Source organism: Pan troglodytes, chromosome 1 (genome assembly GCF_028858775.2).
Source record: "Pan troglodytes isolate AG18354 chromosome 1, NHGRI_mPanTro3-v2.0_pri, whole genome shotgun sequence".
Lineage (NCBI taxonomy): Eukaryota > Metazoa > Chordata > Mammalia > Primates > Hominidae > Pan > Pan troglodytes.
In genome coordinates, this window is record NC_072398.2 from 110,182,147 (window position 1) to 110,201,091 (window position 18,945).

At 43.4% G+C, this 18,945-nt stretch overlaps 1 long non-coding RNA gene and 1 pseudogene across 2 annotated transcripts; one reads left to right on the forward strand and one right to left on the reverse strand.

Annotated features, from left to right (window-relative positions):
* Positions 1-9,297: 9,297 nt before the first annotated feature.
* On the reverse strand, positions 9,298-18,799 carry LOC134810579 (uncharacterized). Of its 2 annotated transcripts, XR_010159019.1 has the most exons (4): positions 18,556-18,799; positions 14,259-14,335; positions 11,118-11,208; positions 9,298-9,581 (listed from the first exon to the last, which is right to left on the reverse strand). It is a non-coding gene; the product is annotated as an uncharacterized LOC134810579 (long non-coding RNA). The 2 variants fall into 2 exon arrangements; XR_010159020.1 differs by lacking the exon at positions 14,259-14,335.
* LOC743504 (small ribosomal subunit protein uS19-like) lies at positions 11,328-11,787 on the forward strand (annotated as a pseudogene).
* Positions 18,800-18,945: the final 146 nt, after the last annotated feature.

Here is an 18,945-nt window from a genome sequence, read left to right on the forward strand (position 1 = left end):
TCCATTCTTCTATCTACACATTAATCTATCTTATTTTAGTGATTCATTTTAAAGTAGATTGCAGGCGTCAGTACGTTTTCCCTAAATACTTCAGCATGCATATCAAACTAGAGTTCAGTATTTGGTTAGCTTTTTCATTTGATGTAAACTTTAGATACAATGAAATGCATGAATCTTAAGAATACATTTGCTGAGTTTTGACAAGTGTAAACACCTGTGTAATCCAAACACCCATCGAGATATATACATTTGTATCACCACCGGAAGTTCCCTCATGCATATACATTTGTATCACCACCGAAAGTTCCCTCATGCTGCTATAGCAAGATGTCTTAGACTGGGTAAAAAGGAAAAAAGAAAGAACGTTCCCTCATGATCCTTCCCAGTCCTTTCCTCTTTCACCCTAGAAGTGACCATTGTTCCGATTCTTTTTCCCTCTATAAAGTACTTATTATAGAACGTCATATAAGTAGGATCACATGCAGGACAGTTGTTCAGGTGGCCTCAGACTGAGCCAGTTATTCCCCTTTTCTTGCTTGTAGTGCTCAAGGATAACTGTAGAATATGCTGGAAATGCAACATCTTGAGATAAGGGGAAGCTGGCCAGAACAACCTGGGCTTTGTGCCTGTTCCCCACTACCCAGAAACAGGATTCCTTCAATACTCTAACCCAGTGTGTTACAGTACCCCTGGGTCTAAAACCCAGAGCACGCTGCTTGCCGCCTTCAGCTGCAGTGCAAGTGAGGTATTCACAGTCAAACTCATCCACCCCAGGCAGTTTTCTGAGCCTTGCGGGACTGGGTCACAACGAATCCTAGGCTTCTGTTATCCCTTGCTGCTTATCTGTAAGGAATAAACCCACTTCATGTAACTCGTATGTGTGGCTCTTCTGTCTTACCAGACTCAGACAAGCAGTGTGCAGTGAACTTACTTTACATGATATAGTCTGTACTCTTATGTAAGGCTCCTTTCACTCAGCATGTTTTTGAAACTCATGTGATTAGTGGTCCATTTTTTTTTAATTGCTGATTAGTATTCTATTGTATGAACATACCACCATTTCTTTGGCCATCATCTTGCTATTCATTTTTAATAAATACTGGTTACCTTCCTTCTTTCCTTATAGTGGATCATCATGAACAATATCAACTGCCATGGAACTCAACCAGAAGTGAATTGGCAACCCTGAGAAAAAACACTGAGCTGGTGGGAGAGGATGCTCCTTATACTGTAAGATCTCCAGTTAGTTCTTTAGATATAGCATGATCAGAGATAGATTCGATTTTAATTTCCTCCAGGGAGATCCCTCACTTTGTCTTATTTTTATTCAGTGCATTTCCCCAGCTTCCTCCACCATGAAATAACTTGGAGCCAATTAAGAGCCTTCTGCTTCCTCATCAGTAATATTTATGACTATGGAAATATTTATGATGCATGGAGAGAGCTTGGGTCAGGTAGGAGACCAAGCTTTTGCTGTCCTTGTAAATGGGATTTGTCTCCTGCTTGTTTTTGCCAGAGCTGTAAAATGGAAGAGTGCACATAGTATAGTTTAAGGTTGCTTTTTTTTTCATCTACGCTTAGCATTCAGGCTGTGGATTATTACTGACCTTTGTACTTGGAATGAAGGAGGTATTTTGGTTTTCTGGAGACTTTGGTAGTGTCAACCCCTTTTTCTGGGCCTGCCATCAAACCCCCTGTCCAGGCTAGAGCTATAACATGCTAGGGGAAGGCCTTTTTTAATCCAGTAAAAAAATTTCTGCAATCTGTATGAGGCTCAGGAGGTGCTGGAAGCCACCTAAATACATAAATGTGGAAGGGCCAGAGTCATTTTGTGTTTCTGGTAAAATTGCCAAGGAAGCAATTCTTTCACCCCAGTATCCATTTTTCTTTACTCTCCCTGCATGCCTTTATTCCCATCTCTCACGAATTTCCTTTCTCCTTCCAAGTCTAAGGCCTCCACCTGGACTGGGAACCCATCCTCTGCTACCCAGACCTGGCCAATCTCTGTTAAGAACTCCATTGTAAATGTGGCTTCTCCCTTCCCCCTTCCCCCACTGTCCCCAAACACTGTTTCCATCTCTCCTATAATATTAACATATATGTATAAAAATAAATATTTGTATCAAGAACACATTTATACAAACAGATCTATTTAGGAATGCCTCCTATGTGCCAAGTCGCCCTTTCACATGACTGCCGTCTTCTCTTCGCTTCTGCAATTCTCGAAACCTGCACTCTCTGCCATAGTTTCCCCACTTCTTAGTCCTTCACAGCCTTGTCCATTCTTACCACTCTACTGAGAGAGTCCCAAAGGTTGCCATCGGCTTCTCAGCTGGCAGACAGGGCAGGCTCTCCTCAGTCCTGCTTCCTTCTGGTCCTGATAACCAGTCCCCTCCCTGTCACCTTCTGAGATGCAGCAACATCCCATCACTTCCCACAACCCTACCATTCTGCCTTTTCCTGTATTGGATTTTATTTTCCTCCCACATCCTAAAGGTGGTCATTTCTCAAAGTGATGTCCTTGAACTGATGTCATCCCTTCTCCTACCATAATTTCAGCTCTCCCTGTGGGCAGCTGCATCCCGAGTCTGTGTCTAGCTCTAACCTCCCCTTGGATTTCAGACCCTAATTCCAAGTTGCTTTCTAGACACCTCTTCCTGAGTCACTTCACCCCTAAAACCAACCTTCTCTCCTACGTGAAGAGTTATAAAACATGGCTTCTGCCCCCGGGAGCTCATAACTTAGTCAGAGAGACACACATGCAGATTTTGAAATGTTCTGAGAGCTAATTAACATGAAAGGTGATGTTATAATGAGAGTCATGCCACATGACAAAATGTTAAGGAGTGGCGCTAATCACACTGTTCTTACTCACAGTAGAGAGAAGGTGTGGGCTCCATTGCCCAGGAATGGTCTTATAGAACCTGGGTCCCATCAGTGAGGAGGAACAGAAAGGGGTGTGCATTCCAGACATGCAGGGTAAGGAAGGACCTTTCAAAGAACATTCTTTTAACCTACATTCAGCCACACCGGGCATGATGCTTCTTGACCTGAGGTAGAACTGCTCCCTTAGGGAGATTTTGGAGGCCCTTTTGTTGTTAATTGTTACAATGACTGGGGGATGCTAGCAGCATTTAGCGCCTGGAACTCAGAAATGATAATTGTCCTGCAATGAGCGGGTTAGTCCCATGTCCAGCCAGTAGTGCCTAGGTTGAAAAACAACACATGTGGGGTAATGGGACATTGACTCTTCCCTGTCGTCTCCATGCTCCCAAGAACTCCATTCTGGCTTGTGAAAAACTAGTAATGGAATTACTCGTATATGAAAATAACTAATGCCCGATAGACAAACCAAACAGTTGCCTAGGGCACCAGCAAACAGAGAGAAAGAAGGGTAAGTTCAGCTGTAATGAGCTTATTCACAATTTTGCAGGCAGAAAATCTAGAAAGTTACTTTTTAAAATTTTAGCATAAACTTTCATGTTAAACCAAAAAATAAAATTTTATTTTGAATTTCATGTGCTGTAAAATTTTATTTTGAATTTCATGTGCGAGTCCCTGGAAACTTGTCAGTGCTTAGGGCAATAAAGACATTAATCAGGTTGTAGGAGTATCCCATAAAAAAGCTATAAATGTGTGATTGAGGAGTTGCTGGAAATATTCACGATGCTGACGAGGCTCATCTCAGGGAGGCAAGATGGAAAAGGAGTGTAATTAGGAAATCTAATCGGTGGAGCTCTATGTTGTCTGGGGGAAGACTGTAAACAGATGATGAGAGACCAGTCACTGGTCTGTTGGTCAACAAATACTTATCCACTAACTACTGTGTCCCAGGCACTGGGCTGGGCACTGGGATACAGTGGAGAACAAGACAAGTCCCTTCCTTCAGTGTGTTTACATTCTGGAGTTGGGGAGGGGAAAACAGACAAAAATACCACAGACACAGACCCATTTATACACACCCAGACAGACACACAGATGATCACAGGTCAGCAGAAAGCCTAGAGAACAGTGAGTCAGAACCATTTTGCAAGTTTTTCCAGCCCTCTCAGGGGAGGTCAGTGGCCACTTGATGATGGGATCCCCAGGTCTCAGCAGGGTTGGTGGAAAGGAACCTTGAGGCTACCTACCTTCCCTTGTCCCTGCATACCCTGTCCTAGCCCAAGGCGCCGAACCTGGCAGCGGCATCCTGTGTGGGGCAGTGTGGTAGGCAGTGCCCAGCGCTAGGAAAATCCCCAGGGTCACAGCTGGGGAATCTGAGCCCTACTCAAATCTGGGTGGCTAGGAGCAGAACTTGACCAGGGGAAGGAGGCGTACGATGATCCTGATTGCACACCAGGTAAACGGTTGGAGCGTGTGTTCTTGCCTTATTGGCTGTTGGGCTAGCAGGGGTGTGGTCTGATTTAAAGGAACTGGGAATTATTTTATGAACAATTCGGCCTGGTGTCAGAAGTGTGTGACTCAGAGTCCCAACAGGAAACAGATGTCACACTCATTAGAGTAACTCAAGGAGGTTGAATTTAACAAAGGTGTGGGTGAAGTCGTGGGAGCCAGAAGGGATGTTGGGGTGTTTTTGCAGCCCGTAAGCTGAGCTGTATACCACCCCAGGCCCAAGTGAAAGGGGAGGCAGTGGACATTGAAACCAGGAAGTAAAAAAGTCATGTAGAGGAAGGTAGAGATGACAAGGTTACCTTGAGAGAGACTGAGGGGCACAGCCAGCCTTGGGCCTCCTCATGGGGAGGCAAGATCCTTATGGGGGACCCTGTTCCTCTGCTCTGCAGTATTTGTGGGCTCCCCATTGGCCAAACCCAGTGAAAAGTCAGAGGACAGAGTGAGCAGAAAATAAGCAGGGCATGGTGACCAGTAGCCAAGGATGCAGGCAGTCCTGTAACACCCTCCATTGTAAACCAGGAACCCTGTCTCCCATGAGGTTAGCTAGCTTCAGGAAGAAAGAGGAACTATGCACCAGCCTGGCGTCTGCCCTGATGTGACTCTTATCTTGCCTACCTAACTCCATCAGGTACACAATGTTCCCCTTTGGAGCTGTCTACTTCTTTCTCCCCATGCCACACTACCTGTGGCCACCACCCTCTCTTGCCTGAATTTCTCTAACAACTTTGCCATCTCATCCAGTCCTCTTTTTTTTTTTTTTTTTTTTTTTTTGAGATGGAGTCTCACTCTGTCACCCAGACTAGAGTGCAGTGGTGCAATCTCGGCTCACCACAAGCTCCGCCTCCTGGGTTCACGCCTTTCTCCTCCCTCAGCCTCCTGAGTAGCTGGGATTACAGGGGCCCACCACCACGCCTGGCTAATTTTTGTATTTTTAATAGATATGGGGTTTCACTGTGTTAGCCAGGATGGTCTCAATCTCCTGACCTTGTGATCTGCCTGCCTTAGCCTCCCAAAGTGCTGGGATTACAGGCGTGAGCCACCGCGCCCGGCCCATCCAGTCCTCTCTTGACCATGCAACCAGATCTTTCCAACATGCTGGCCTGAGCCTATGATTTCCTTCCCTAACACCACCTCACCACAGCATCCAAATGAAATCTACACAGCTTACCATGGCTTATGAGGCCCTTCATGATCTGGCTCTGGTTTACATTTCCAGCCTCATTTCTTGCCAATTCTCATTCTCCCCTCAACAAATGCCCCTCCTCAAATCCATCCCACTATGGTCCAGCCATACAGAACTGCTCTCTGATCTCTCTCTGACCCCAGGGCCTTTGCACATGCTATTTCTCCTCCTGAAAGTCAGGAAGTCAATTCTAACTTAACTCTTTCTCATTCCTCATTCCTTTGTTGCTGGTTGGGGTAGGCAAGGGTTCTGTGCCATTCTTATATGCTCCCATAGCACCCTGGCCCTGCCCAAATCATAATTTTAAAAAATTAATTCAATAGATATTTACTGAGTACCTGTAATGCACCAAGCCCTTCCCACCTCAGGGCCTTCTCTCATGCTGTTCTTTCCACTTGCACGTTCATCCTTTTACTCTTCATCTGGGTAACTCTTACATATTCTTTGAGTCTCTGCTGAAACATTATTTCCTGCAAGAGGTCCCCACCCCTTTTCTCTCCCACAGCATCCTGTATGACTTCGTTTATTTGATATCTGTCTGCTTCTCTCCACGTGGGAAGGGGCCAGGTCTGTTTTATCCATGATAGTGTGCCCATCCCTAGCTCAGAATCTGGCATGCAGCAGGCACTGATTACATATGTGGTAAAGGAGGGAGGCAATAGGGTTCTCCCATTAGACCATGACAAGGAATAAAGAATTGTATGTTCCAGGGTTGAACTCAGGTTTTGTGGGGCCTGAAGCTTAGACAATTTGAGGTTTTATTTATTTATTTTTTTTTGAGACGGAGTCTCACTCTGTCACCAGGCTGAAGTGCAGTGGCGCGATCTCGGCTCACTGCAACCTCCACCCTCCGAGTTCAAGCGATTCTTCTGCCTCACCCTCCCGAGTGACTGGGATTACAGGCGTCTGCCACCGTGCCCGGCTAATTTTTGTGTGTTTTTAGTAGAGATGGGTTTCACCATCTTGGCCAGGCAGGTCTTGAACTCCTGACCTCGTGATCCACCCCCCACTTGGCCTCCCAAAGTGCTGGGATTACAGGCATGAGCCACCACACCCGGCCGAGGGTTCTCTTTAAGAAAAACACAAAATTACAGAAACAAAATTAGGCAGGAAAGTGGACCTTTATGTAGATTGGGAAAAGAAAGAAATTGTAAAGCTTTTAAAGTGGAAAAATGCTTCAAATATCACAAAATATAGAAAAATAATATCATGTTTTTCTTAGTTAACTGCCTAGCACACTGCAATAAGTCTTTCTCCACATTTTTTGGCTGAATAATACTCTTATTGCCTCATCATAGGTAATGATTTTGTAATATTTTCCATATAGAGAATGGAATGAGAATTAAGTCCTCTGGCATAATAAAAATTATATTTATGATTGATGGGATGCATAAACACATGTGACCACAGCCAGACATACTTGTTTGTAGGACCGCTACAGTTTGTATCCTACGAACACAGGAATTCTGATAAATTATATTTGGCATTTTTAAAAGGGGAAAAAAAGGAAAGCATGTACTTGTATTGCCGCACTACTCAATATATATATGCCTAATGCATATGACTAGGTATCAGTGAGAACTGGATTCTGCACTTACAATCTTACACATCCGATGATTGGAAGAATTTCCTACAGACTAGCTTTTGGCTCTATACAGTTCAAATCTTGTTTCTCCTCCATTACCCACATGCTTCCAGGGCCAGGTTGCATAGGACACTCACAAATCTCATATGGTCTTTGGCCCGGCATTTGAGTGTCATAATGCCAGATAAGTTGGCACCACGGGCAGTAAGCATGTTTCTGGGAGCCATTTCTGCACTGAGATGGCTAGCAAAAACCAACTCTACACAAAAGTGACTGCAAACCACCTAGATATGTCCCATAAAACAACGGTATCCCCAACTTAACTTCCCCCTAGCCAGATCACAAAAATGTCCATGGCCACTTCAGTTCTGGGCAACATGAAGGGGAGTGTGACAGAGGGGAAGTCTGAGTGGAAAGAGATAGCAGTCTAAACTGAGTGTGGTTCAAATAGCTGACTTTGGCAAGTTTCACAAAACGTGACCGCCACGAACACATTACTAGGGTCCCCTTCAGAACTTGTCCTAATGGGCAGCCCTAAAGCTTAAGTTTCATTAACTTCATGGTAAATTTGCCTCTGCCTGTATCGTATTCATTATTATGTGCGACCCCTGGCACCACGCCTGGCACATAGTAGTTGCTTCATAAATATATGCTGAGTAAGGAAAAGTGTTGCTTGGCCTCATTACCCAGGAAATAGTCTCTTCCCCCAGTAGATCTCATCCCTTTTTTGAAAGCCGGTGCTCAGAATAGTTAATAGACTTATTGGAGGCACTGGGAGGGGAAAGAAAGGGACCACTTGGCGGGATAAGCTTTCCCATCTCCTCTTCACTGGGCAAATAAGCCGACGCCAACACGTCAGCTGCCCTCATTAGCAGTGAAGTGGCCCTGGCTGCCCTCTTGGGGTTATTCTAATTGGCTCCAATCAGGGAAAGCCAGGTCTGGGCTTTATAAACAGTGACAGCAGCTCCACCGTTAGAAGAGCAGGTAGAAAGGTCACACTGGAAACACCATTTCCAAGCACAGAGTAATTACAACTCATTCTGGCTTTCACAGCTATGCTGAGGAATCTTTATTTGTCTAGCCCTGCTGATAGTGGCCTTCCGGCTTCCTGCTTCCATTTTCTTCCTTGTCATGAGTTAGCTGAACTTCGGGGTCCAACACACATTTTTCTTCATGGCCTTGGGTCCAGCAAGAAGAAAAAGTCTGGATTCCTAAGGGGCTGACTCTAGGGGTCTCCGGTGCTGAAGAATTAGAGTCTAAAATTCTAGGGTAAGGAGAGTAGGCTATGTTCTAGACAAGCAAGAGTCTTTGGAGGACCGTGGTTTAAATGTACTGGTGACTGAGAAGCAAATACATTTCATACTCTAGCAGCCACTTAGCATGTCCACCTTGTCTGCTGCACTCTCGGCAAAACCTTCCCAGACCCCGGGGCAGTGAGCCACTCCTCTGGGCTCCCAAAACATTGGGCCCATGTCTTTATTACATGACTCACTGCATTGTCTTTCATTTATTAGCTTAGCCATCTGTCTTCCAAGATGGACTGCCAGCTCCTCGAGGGCACTAACCAAGGCTCATTCATATTTATATTTTTGGTTTATTCCCTAGCACAGAGCCTAGCACTTGGTACATATTGACTGACTCCTCAAAGGAAGGGAATGGAAGACACTGGTAATAAGATGAACCAGGAGCTTCCAGATAGCTGAACACATGGAGGGTGGTGCATCCAGAGAGGACACAGAAGCTCCACACTCCTACCCCCAAACCACGCTCTATGTGTCTCTTCATCTGTATCCTTTATAATAAATCGGTAAACATAAGGTCTATAAGAAAGTAATAGGGTTAAGTGAGGTCATAAGGGCAAGGCCTTATCCCACAGGACTGTTGTCCTCATGAGAAGAGGACGAGACACCAGGGAACCTCTCCACACAAGCATAGCCAAGAGGCCATATGAAGACACAGCCAGAAGGCAGCCACCCACCATGAGGAAAGAGAGACCTCATCAGAAACCAACCCTGGTGGCGCACTGATATTGGATCTAACCTCCAGAAATGTGAGAAAATAATTTTTTTTTTTTTTAAAGATGAACTGGTGTGGGCGTAGAGTTTTACAGTAGAAATAATATGTCAAAGAGGTTAAGTTTGGTCTTGGGAGTAAACTGGTTCAAATTCCAGTTCCACCACTATTTTAATGAGGATTAGGTTTGGCTGTAAATGACAAACCCCAAAACAATAGCAGCTTAAGCAAGTTAGATGTTTACTTTTCTCTTTCATGTAAAATTTTGGAGGTGGCCACCTCAGGATTCCCAAGTTAGCTCCAGCATGTCCTCAGGGACCAAGGCTCCTGCTCCCTTGCGGCTCTGCTGTTGATGGCCTTGGTCACATCATGGCGCTGGCTGGCACCCTCTGGCTCAAGCTGTCACGTCTGCATTTCAGCAGCGGAGAGAAGGCTGAGAGTTCCAGGAAGTTGCACATATCGCTTTTGCTTATATCCTATTGCCCACAATTTAGTCACACGGACACCTAGCTTCAACAGAGTCTGGAGAATGTAGTCATAACTCTAGAAGGCCACATGCTCAGCTAAAAATGAGGGTCTACTACTGTACAATAAGGAGAAATTAGATTTTAGAGGAAAATAGTTTCTGTCATACTAGCTGTGTGACTTCGGGGAAATGAATTAATCTCTCTGATTCTCAGTTTCCTCATTCAAGAGTTAGAAGAACGCAAGCAAACACCTTAGCAAAGTGCCTGGCACTGATGAAGGGTTGAGCTATTATTACTTTCTTTTGGTTGTGGCTAGGCTAGCAGGAGGCAGTATCCCTCACAGGGAGAGTGTACATGCAAGCCTGCCCGAATCTGAGTTTTTTTTTCGTGCCACTTACCAGCTCTGTGACTTGGGGTTTGTTACTTGACCTTTCTGAATCTTAGTTTTTTCATTGATAGAATGGAGGCAGCAATAATCCTTTCTTTATAGGGTTCTTGTGAGGATTGAGATATTGTATGTAAAGCATTTCATAGGGTACTAAGCAAGAGAGACTCTAAAAGTGCTGGCTTCTTCTATTATTACTAGTCAAGACAAGCCCTGAGTGACCTTGAGATCGACCATGAAGAAGATGCTGGAGAAGGTTCCATAGGATTCTGCCTGGCCACCAGACTCCAAAATTCAGCTCGTTCTAAGGGGCGGGACTGATGCTGTAACCAGGAGGCAATAAATTAACTTGACCTCCAATGACTGTATAAGTACGCTTGCATTTTGAATTCTCTCCAAATACAGCTGATCTTAAACGCAACGGGAACATCCTCTGCCTTCCTGCACGTTTTCACTCCCCCAAACTGTCAGCAATTCTCACCTACAGGGTGCCTTTCCCAAAGGGCTCAGGCAATAAGCACCAGGATGAGAAGTGCTAAAGCAAGAAGGAATTTCTGGCCCCAGCAGGACCTGGAGGGCTGTGCTCAGGCTGTGTATACGCTGGGACTGCCTGTCCCCTCAGGCAGAAGTTGCAGAGAAGCAGAAAATAAGCCAGGATCAGGTGAGCCAGACTTCAGCTTGATGAAACAAGCAAAACACACTATTTCTCTTTAGCTCGGGCTCCTGGGATTAGCGGTTAGGTCCCTAGAGTATACTGGGTGTTTATTCTCGGAGACCCGAGGCTCCAAGGAGTAGCAAGAGTCGGAGGCACAGGGCCTCCCCAGGTAGCTCATTGTTGGTTCTACTTCTTGCAGAAGCCAAATTGGGATCCTGTGCCATATACCCTTCATGTTCACAGGCTGCTTCCCAATTCAGCATCAGCTGAGCAACTGCCAGCGGTCCCCGAGAGACAGGAAAGACTGGGTGGGAAATGGACGACTGCGGCCCTGCTGGTTCCCACGCTTCCAGGCTCCCAGGGCACCCTTCCCACTCAGCCCTACTGACTGCCATAGTGACTGCTCCATCAGTTACCATGGCCGCTCGGCAACCCACCTGTAAACGAAGCCACTGTTCGATCCCAGAAAACTCCCAATTAAATCACAAATCTGCTGTTTTTCTGCTGTCTGCGAAGAGGATGTATCACCTGAAGCGAAAAATTGGAAACAACCTAAATGACTAAGGAAAAGGGATTGGTTGCACAAACGATGGTTGCATCATTTCAAGTAATATTATGTGGCCATTAAAAAATATAAATCATTTTTCTGAGGATCTGGCAAGATGGCAGAGGTAGAGCAGAAAAAGAAGCGGACCTTCCGCAAGTTCACCTACTGCGGCGTGGACCTCGAGCAGCTGCTGGACATGTCCTACGAGCAGCTGGTATAGCCGTACAGCGCGCGCCAGCGGTGGCGGCTGAACTGGGGCCTGCGGCGGAAGCAGCGCTCTCTGCTGAAGCGCCTGCGCAAGGCCAAGAAGGCGGTGCCGCCCATGGAGAAGCCGGAAGTGGTGAAGACTCACCTGCGGGACATGATCATCCTGCCCGAGATGGTGGGCAGCATGGTGGACGTCTACAACGGCAAGACCTTCAACCAGGTGGAGGTCAAGCCGGAGATGATCAGCCACTGCCTGGGCGAGTTCTCCATCACCTACAAGCCCGTGAAGCACAGCCGGCTTCAGGGCCACCCACTCCTCCTGCTTCATCCCCCTCAAGCAGTGGCTCAGCTAATAAAGGCACACATGTCTCAAAAAAAAAAATATGTATATATATATATAAAATCATAAGGATATATATAATCATGAGGAGATATATTATATATATATAAATCATGAAGATTATGTGGTGACTAGGAAATATGGTTATATTATGATGTTCAGTGAAAATATAAAATCTCATCTCTGCCATGAGTGCAGTGGTAAAAACTATATGTACATCTGGATAAATAAAAACACACCAAAAAAGAGAAAAAATGGGGTGGGAGGATGGTGGGTACAATTTCCCCTTTCATGTATTCTGGTATTTTTCCTGCTGTTTGTGCACTAAGTAAGAAAATCATTTTAAAATCTTGCTCACTAACCTATCATGCACTTTCACCTTCCCCCAAAGAGGAAAAAGCCTCATTCACTGAAATTTGCTAGTGTAGCTCCTTTGCTTATTTTGATATCAACTTTTCAATCAATATTCTCAGGAAAAGATGTGACTATTTTAAGTTGAAAGCAAACCACAGATGAACTCAGTTCCCTGGTCAATTATCCTCCCAGTAGGTGGTGACAGTTAAAAGCAGCTCCTTAAGGGCCAAAAGCAGCTCCTTAAGGGCCCAAAACAGCTCCTTAAGGGCCAAACCCTGCAGTGAGGCCTGTAAATAACTTAGATTCTTCAGGTGCTCAGCGTTTGAATTCCTGGATCACCTGCGGCAGGCTCACCTGAAGTAGACATTAGAGGTGGGGCTGTTCTGCACCAGGAACAAAGCTACTCAAAAATCCTTGACTCTTTGAATTTGGCTGAGTGAACACGAAAATTAAGAAATCATCACTTTAAAATGACCCAGAATTTCAGGAGCCACTTTAATACCATTCCTGCCACCAACTCATTGTGTAAGCCTAAGCACATCACTTAGCCACTCTCCAGACTAAGGGAACAGATTGTAGCCTGCCTGTAAATGGCTGATGGACAGAAAAACATGAAAACGATGGTGCTGAGCACTTTGCAAAAAGGAAACAGAGTTCATTTCAAAGAACCTGGGATCTGGAGTCAGAAAGTCTGGATCCAAGCCAAAATCTGCCACGCATGAACACTGGGACGTTAAGGCTATTAGTTTCTGAGTCTGTTTCCTCAGTAAAATGGCGATAATACTCTGTGCAACTGGATTGTTTTGACATTTAAATGAGTTTATGAGAAAAAGCTTTGTAAATTGTAAAGCACATGTATTAGTTTTTAGGGTTGCCATAATAAAATTCCACAGACTGTGTGGTTTAAACAACAGAAATTTTTTTTTTCACAATTCGTGAGTCCAGAAGCCTGAGATTAAGGTGTCAGCAGGGTTGGTTTCTTGTGAGGCCTCTCTCCTTGGCTTACAGACGGCTGCCTTCTCTCTGTGTCTTTCCATGATCTTTCTCGATATGTGTCCGTGTCCTAGTCTCCTCTTCCTATAAGGACACCACTCATATGGAATTAGGGCCCACCGAAATGACCTCATTTTAACTTCATTACCTCTTAGAAGACCCTATCTCCAAATACAGACGTATTTTATCTGTTTTATTGTACTTGGCTTTATTATGCTTCACAGAAACTGCTTTTTTCACAAATTGAGGGTTTGTGGCAACCCAGCATTGAGCAAGTCTATTGGCATCATTTTTCCAAATACGTGTGCTCACTTCATGGCTTTGTGTCACATTTTGGTAATTCTCATAATATTTCAGACTTGTTCATTATTTTTTCTGTTATGATAATCTGTGATAAGTGATACTTGATGTTACTATTATGATTGTTTTGGGGTGCCATGGACTGTACCTATATAAAACAGCAAACTTAATTGATGAATTTGTGTGTTCTGATTGCTCCACTGATTGGCGGTTCCCCAATCTCTCCCTCTCCTTGAGCAGAAATCCATGGATAAGTGGACCTGCATAGTTCAAACCTGTGTTGTTCAAGGGTCAATTGTATTTTAAGCCCACTGTTGCGACCTGCTGCTCAGAAAAAAAGATTTCTTTCCAAATATTACTGTTCATTGACAATGTATTTTGTCACCCAAGATCTCTGATAGAGATGTACAAGGAGATTAATGTGTTTATGTCTGCTAACACAACATCCATTCTGCAGCCCATTGATCAAGGAGTAATTTTGACTTTCAAGTCTTGTAATTTAAGAAATACATTTTGTAAGGCTATAGCTGCCACAGATAGTGATTCCTCTGATGGACCTGGGCAAAGTAAAATTGAAAATCTTCTGAAAAGGATTCACCATTCTAGATGTCACTAAGAACATCTGTGATTCATGGGAGGAGGTCAAAATATCAACATTAGCAGGAGTTTGGAAGAAGTTGATTCCAACCCTCATGGTTGACGAGGAGCTTAAGACTTCAGTGGAGGAAGTAATTGCAGATATGGTAGAAATAGCAAGAAAACTAGAATTAGAAGTGGAACCTGAAGATGTAACTTGAGAAAAGAAAAACAGCTCAGACCAGAAAGACTTACACCTACCCATGCCTGGGGGTAATTGTTGAAAGACATTTGTTTCTGAGCAGCTGCCTCACCCATGATCTTCTTGTTCCTGGAATCTGTGTTACAAAGGACAATGTATAGCCAATGAATAGCTTATGTTATTTTAATGTAAATTCTTGGTAAACACCTTCAGAACTTGCTCTTCTTTTTTCCTGTAAAAACCCACTTATACCTGCTGCTAATTAGAGCATATGTTCAGGGCAATTTGATTCTATGCTCCTATGTTGCAATCCTCAAACTTGACCCAAATAAACTCTCTACTTACACTAATTTTGCCTCAGTTTTTTCCTCCAGGTTGACATTTTGAATTGCTGCAATTTTATGATAAAACTTGAATGGATAAGGAATTGCTTATCATGGATGAGCCAAGAAAGTGTTTTTTTGTTTGTTTGTTTTGTTCTTTGTTTTTTTTTTTTAGATGAAATCCACTCCTGGTGAAGATGCTGAGACCATTGTTAAAATGACCACAAAGGTTTTAGAATATTACAGAAGCCTAAAGCAGTGACAGGGTTTGAGAGGATTGTGTCCAATTTTTTTTTCCATCTGTGGGATATGATGAGGTTTCTCTTCAAATAATCTGATCAATCTTTTATTCTTTAATTCATAGTTACCCACCCCCTTTTTTTCTCCTTTTTTCTCCTTTTTTTCCGTTTTGCCTTTGTTAGGTGCGCAGGCACGCCACAGTACCAAGCGTTATGAGTACCAGCTCACATTCCTTTCCTTATTTGGAAAGAGGACTAACTTTCTAGCTCATTACAGACACCCTTTCCCCTTCCTCTCCACTTTATTTTATGTGCCCACCCTATCTAAAAAAATCATATGTTTAGCCAACCGGATTAGTTTAGATTGTACCACCTGACCCCGGCCAATGAGGAAAGGGTACAGGGGCAGGACTTGAGTCAGGAATAAAGGCTTTCATGCTCCTTTGTTCAGGTGTGCTCTCATGGTGACTGGCCAAAGAGGCATCCCTCTGCACAGAAGTAAAATTGCTTTGCTAAGAATCCTTTGTTTGAGTGTTCAATTTCCTTAGGATTTTGAGCCTTATTCCTAACACATCCCCTCAAGAATTTATCCTTTGAGTTATAAAAACAATCCAATTACACTCTTTACATTATTTAAAAATGTACTATTCGGCCAGGCACAGTGGTTCACGCCTGTAATCCCAGCACTTTGGGAGTCTGAGGCGGGCGGATCACCTGAGGTCGGGGTTCAAGACCAGCCTGACCAACATGGAGAAACCCCGTCTTTACTAAAAATACAAAATTAGCTGGGCATGGTGGTGCATGCCTGTAATCCCAGCTACTTGGGAGGCTGAGGCAGGAGAATCACTTGAACCCGGGAGGTGGAGGTTGCAGTGAGCCAAGATTGCACCATTGCACTCCAGCCTGGGCAACAAGAGTGAAACTCTGTCTCAAAAAAATAAAAAATAAAAATAAAAATGTACAATTAAGTTATTATTGACTATACTCATCCTATGGTGCTATAAAATAGTAGGTCTTACTCATTCTGTTTTTTTACATTAAATGCTTATCAACCATCCACACCTCCCCTCATGTTTCCTAATACCCTTCCCAGCTAGTAACCATCCTTCTACTCTCTGTGTCCATGAGTTCAATTGTTTTGATTTTTAGACCCCACAAATAAGTGAGAACATACAATGTTAGTCTTTCTGTGCCTGGCTGGTTTCACTTAACATAATAATCTCCAGTTCTATCCATATTATTGCAAACGACTGGATCTCACTCTTTTCTTTTATGGCTGAATAGTACTCTATATGTGTATGTTACCACATTTATTATTTATTTATTTTTTTGAGACAGAGTCTTTCTCTGTCGCCCAGCCTGGGGTGCAGTGGCGCGATCTCAGCTCACTGAAACCTCTGCCTCCCGGGTTCAAGTAATTCTCTGCCTCAGCCTTCCAAGTAGCTGGAATTACAGGCATCTGTCACCATGCCTGGCTAATTTTTTTGTATTTTTAGTACTGACGGGATTTCACTATCTTGCCCAGGCTGTTCTTGAACTCCTGACCTCGTGATCCACCTGCCTCGGCCTCCCAAAGTGCTGGGATTACAGGCGTGAGCCACTGTGCCTAGCCCCACATTTTCTTTATTCATTCATCTGTTGATGGACACTTAGGTTGCTTCTAAATCTTAGCTATCATAAACAGTGCTGCAACAAACATAGGAGTGCAGATATCTCTTCGATGTACTGATTTCCTTTCTTTTGGGTTTACTTTCAGTAGGATTGTTGGATCATACGACAGCTAAATTTTTAGTTTTTTCAGGAACTCCAAACTGTTCTCCATGGTGGTTGTACTAACTTACATTCCCACCAACAGCATATGGTGTTCCCTTTTCTCCATGTCCTTGCCAGCATTTGTTATTGCCTTCTTTTGGATGTAAACCATTTTAACTGGGGTGAGAGTATATCTCATTGTAGTTTTGATTTGCATTTCTCTGATACTCAGTGATGCTGAGCACCTTTTCATATACCTGTTTGCCATTTGTATGTCTTCTTTTGAGAAATGTCTATTGAGATCTTTTGCTCATTTTTTATTGGATTATTAATTTTTTTTTCCCTATAGAGTTGTTTGAGCTCCTTATGTATTCTGGTTATTAATCCCTTGTGGGATGGGTAGTTTGCAAATATTTTCTCCCATTCTGTGGGTTGTCTCTTCACTTTGCTGACTGTATTTTCTCTGTAGAAGCTTTTTAACTTGATGTGATCCTACTTGTCCATTTTTGCTTTGGTTGCCTGTGTTTGTGGGATATTGCTCAAGGAATTTTTGCTCAGACCAATGCCCTGGAGATTTTCCCCAATGTTTTCCTATAGTAGTTTCATAGTTTGAGGTCTTAAATTTAAATCTTTAATCCATTTTGATTTGATTTGTGGATATGGTGAGAGATAGGGGTCTAGTTTCATTCCTCTGCATATGGATATCTAGTTTTTGCAGCATCATTTATGGAAAAGCCTGTCTTTTCCCCAGTATATGTTCTTGGCATCTTGTCAGAAATGAGTTCACTGTAGGTGTGTGGATTTGTTTCTGGGTTCTCTATTCTGTTCCATTGGTCTATGTGTCTGTTTTTATGCCAGTACCTTGCTGTTTTGGTTACTATAGCTCTGTAGTATAATTTGAAGTCAGGTAATGTGATTCCTTCAGTTTTATTCTTTTTGCTTAGGATAGCTTTGGCTATTCTGGGTATTTTGTGGTTCAATATATTTAGGATTGTTTCTTCTATTTCTGTAAAGAATGCCATTGGTATTTTGGTAGGAATTGCATTGAATCTGTAGATTTTTCAGGGTAGTATGGACATTTTAACAAGATTTAGTCTTCCAATCCATGAACGTGGAATATTTTTCCATTTTTTGGTGTCTTCTTCAATTTCTTTCAATTGAGACCAATTTTGAAAGACACTCTGGTTAAAATGGTATCAAAGCTGGGCATGGTGGCTCATGCCTGTAATCCAAGCACTTTGGGAGGCCGAGCTGGGCAGATCACAAGGTCAGGAGATCAAGACCAGCCTGGCCAACATAGCAAAACCCTGTCTCTACTAAAAATACAAAAACTAGCCGGGTGTGCTGGCATGTGCCTGTAGTCCCAGCTACTCCGGTGGCTGAGGAAGGAGAATCACCTGAACCTGGGAAGTGGAGGTTGCAGTGAGCTGAGATCGTGCCATTGCACTCCAACCTGGGTGACAGAGTGAGATTCCATCTCCAAAAAATAAAATAAAATAAAATAAAATAAAATAGTATCAAACAGTATCTCATGCTACAGAGAAAACTTTCGTGAAAGGAAGAGTCAATCAACGAGACAAACTTCATGTCTTATTTTAAGAAATTGCTACAGCCACCCCAGCTTTCAGCAACTACGACTGTGATCAGTCAGCAGTCATCAATATTATGGCAAGATCCTCCACAAGCAAAAAAATTACAACTCCCTGACAGCTCAGATGATCATTAGCACTTTTTAGTAATAAAGCATCTTTTAATTAAGGTATGTTCATTTTTTTCTAGACATAATGCTGTTGCACACATAGTAAACTACAGCATAGTATAAACATAACCTTTATATGCACTGCAAAACCAAAAAAAAATGTGTGTGACTGGCTTTATTGTGATATTTGTTTTATTTCAGTGGCTGAAACTCAACCAACAATATTCCCAAGGTATGCCTGTTCAGTCACATTCTGAGGTACTGGGGTTTAGGACTTCAATATATGAATTTGGAGACACAATTCAGCCATAACAACACAATATAAATATTTTTCTGGACTTACCTGGGACTTCCCATGATGGGCATTTAGCACACAGTAGGAAATAGCTTTGTTGACCATTTTTCCACTACATCATCATGGCGAGAGGCAGCAGGAGAGACCTGACAGCACTCTGAGCTTGCTCTCTGCTGCTGTGGGGCCAGGATCTTCTGCGGCTATGGGCCTCCAGTCCCACTCAGCAAATAAATGAGCCATATTCCCTTTGGGTTTGAAATGCTTTTTTGTAGGAAAGGAGTAATCAAATACTTAACAGCTACTAACTGTTAAGTATTAACAGGGGGAAACAGGTGTGCATGGGCTGTGGGCATTTGTCTCTGATTACATTTGTAAGTGTCTTCTGGAACAGCCCATCCAGGCCCTTTAAGGAGCTTTCACCAGCTAAAGGAAAAACTA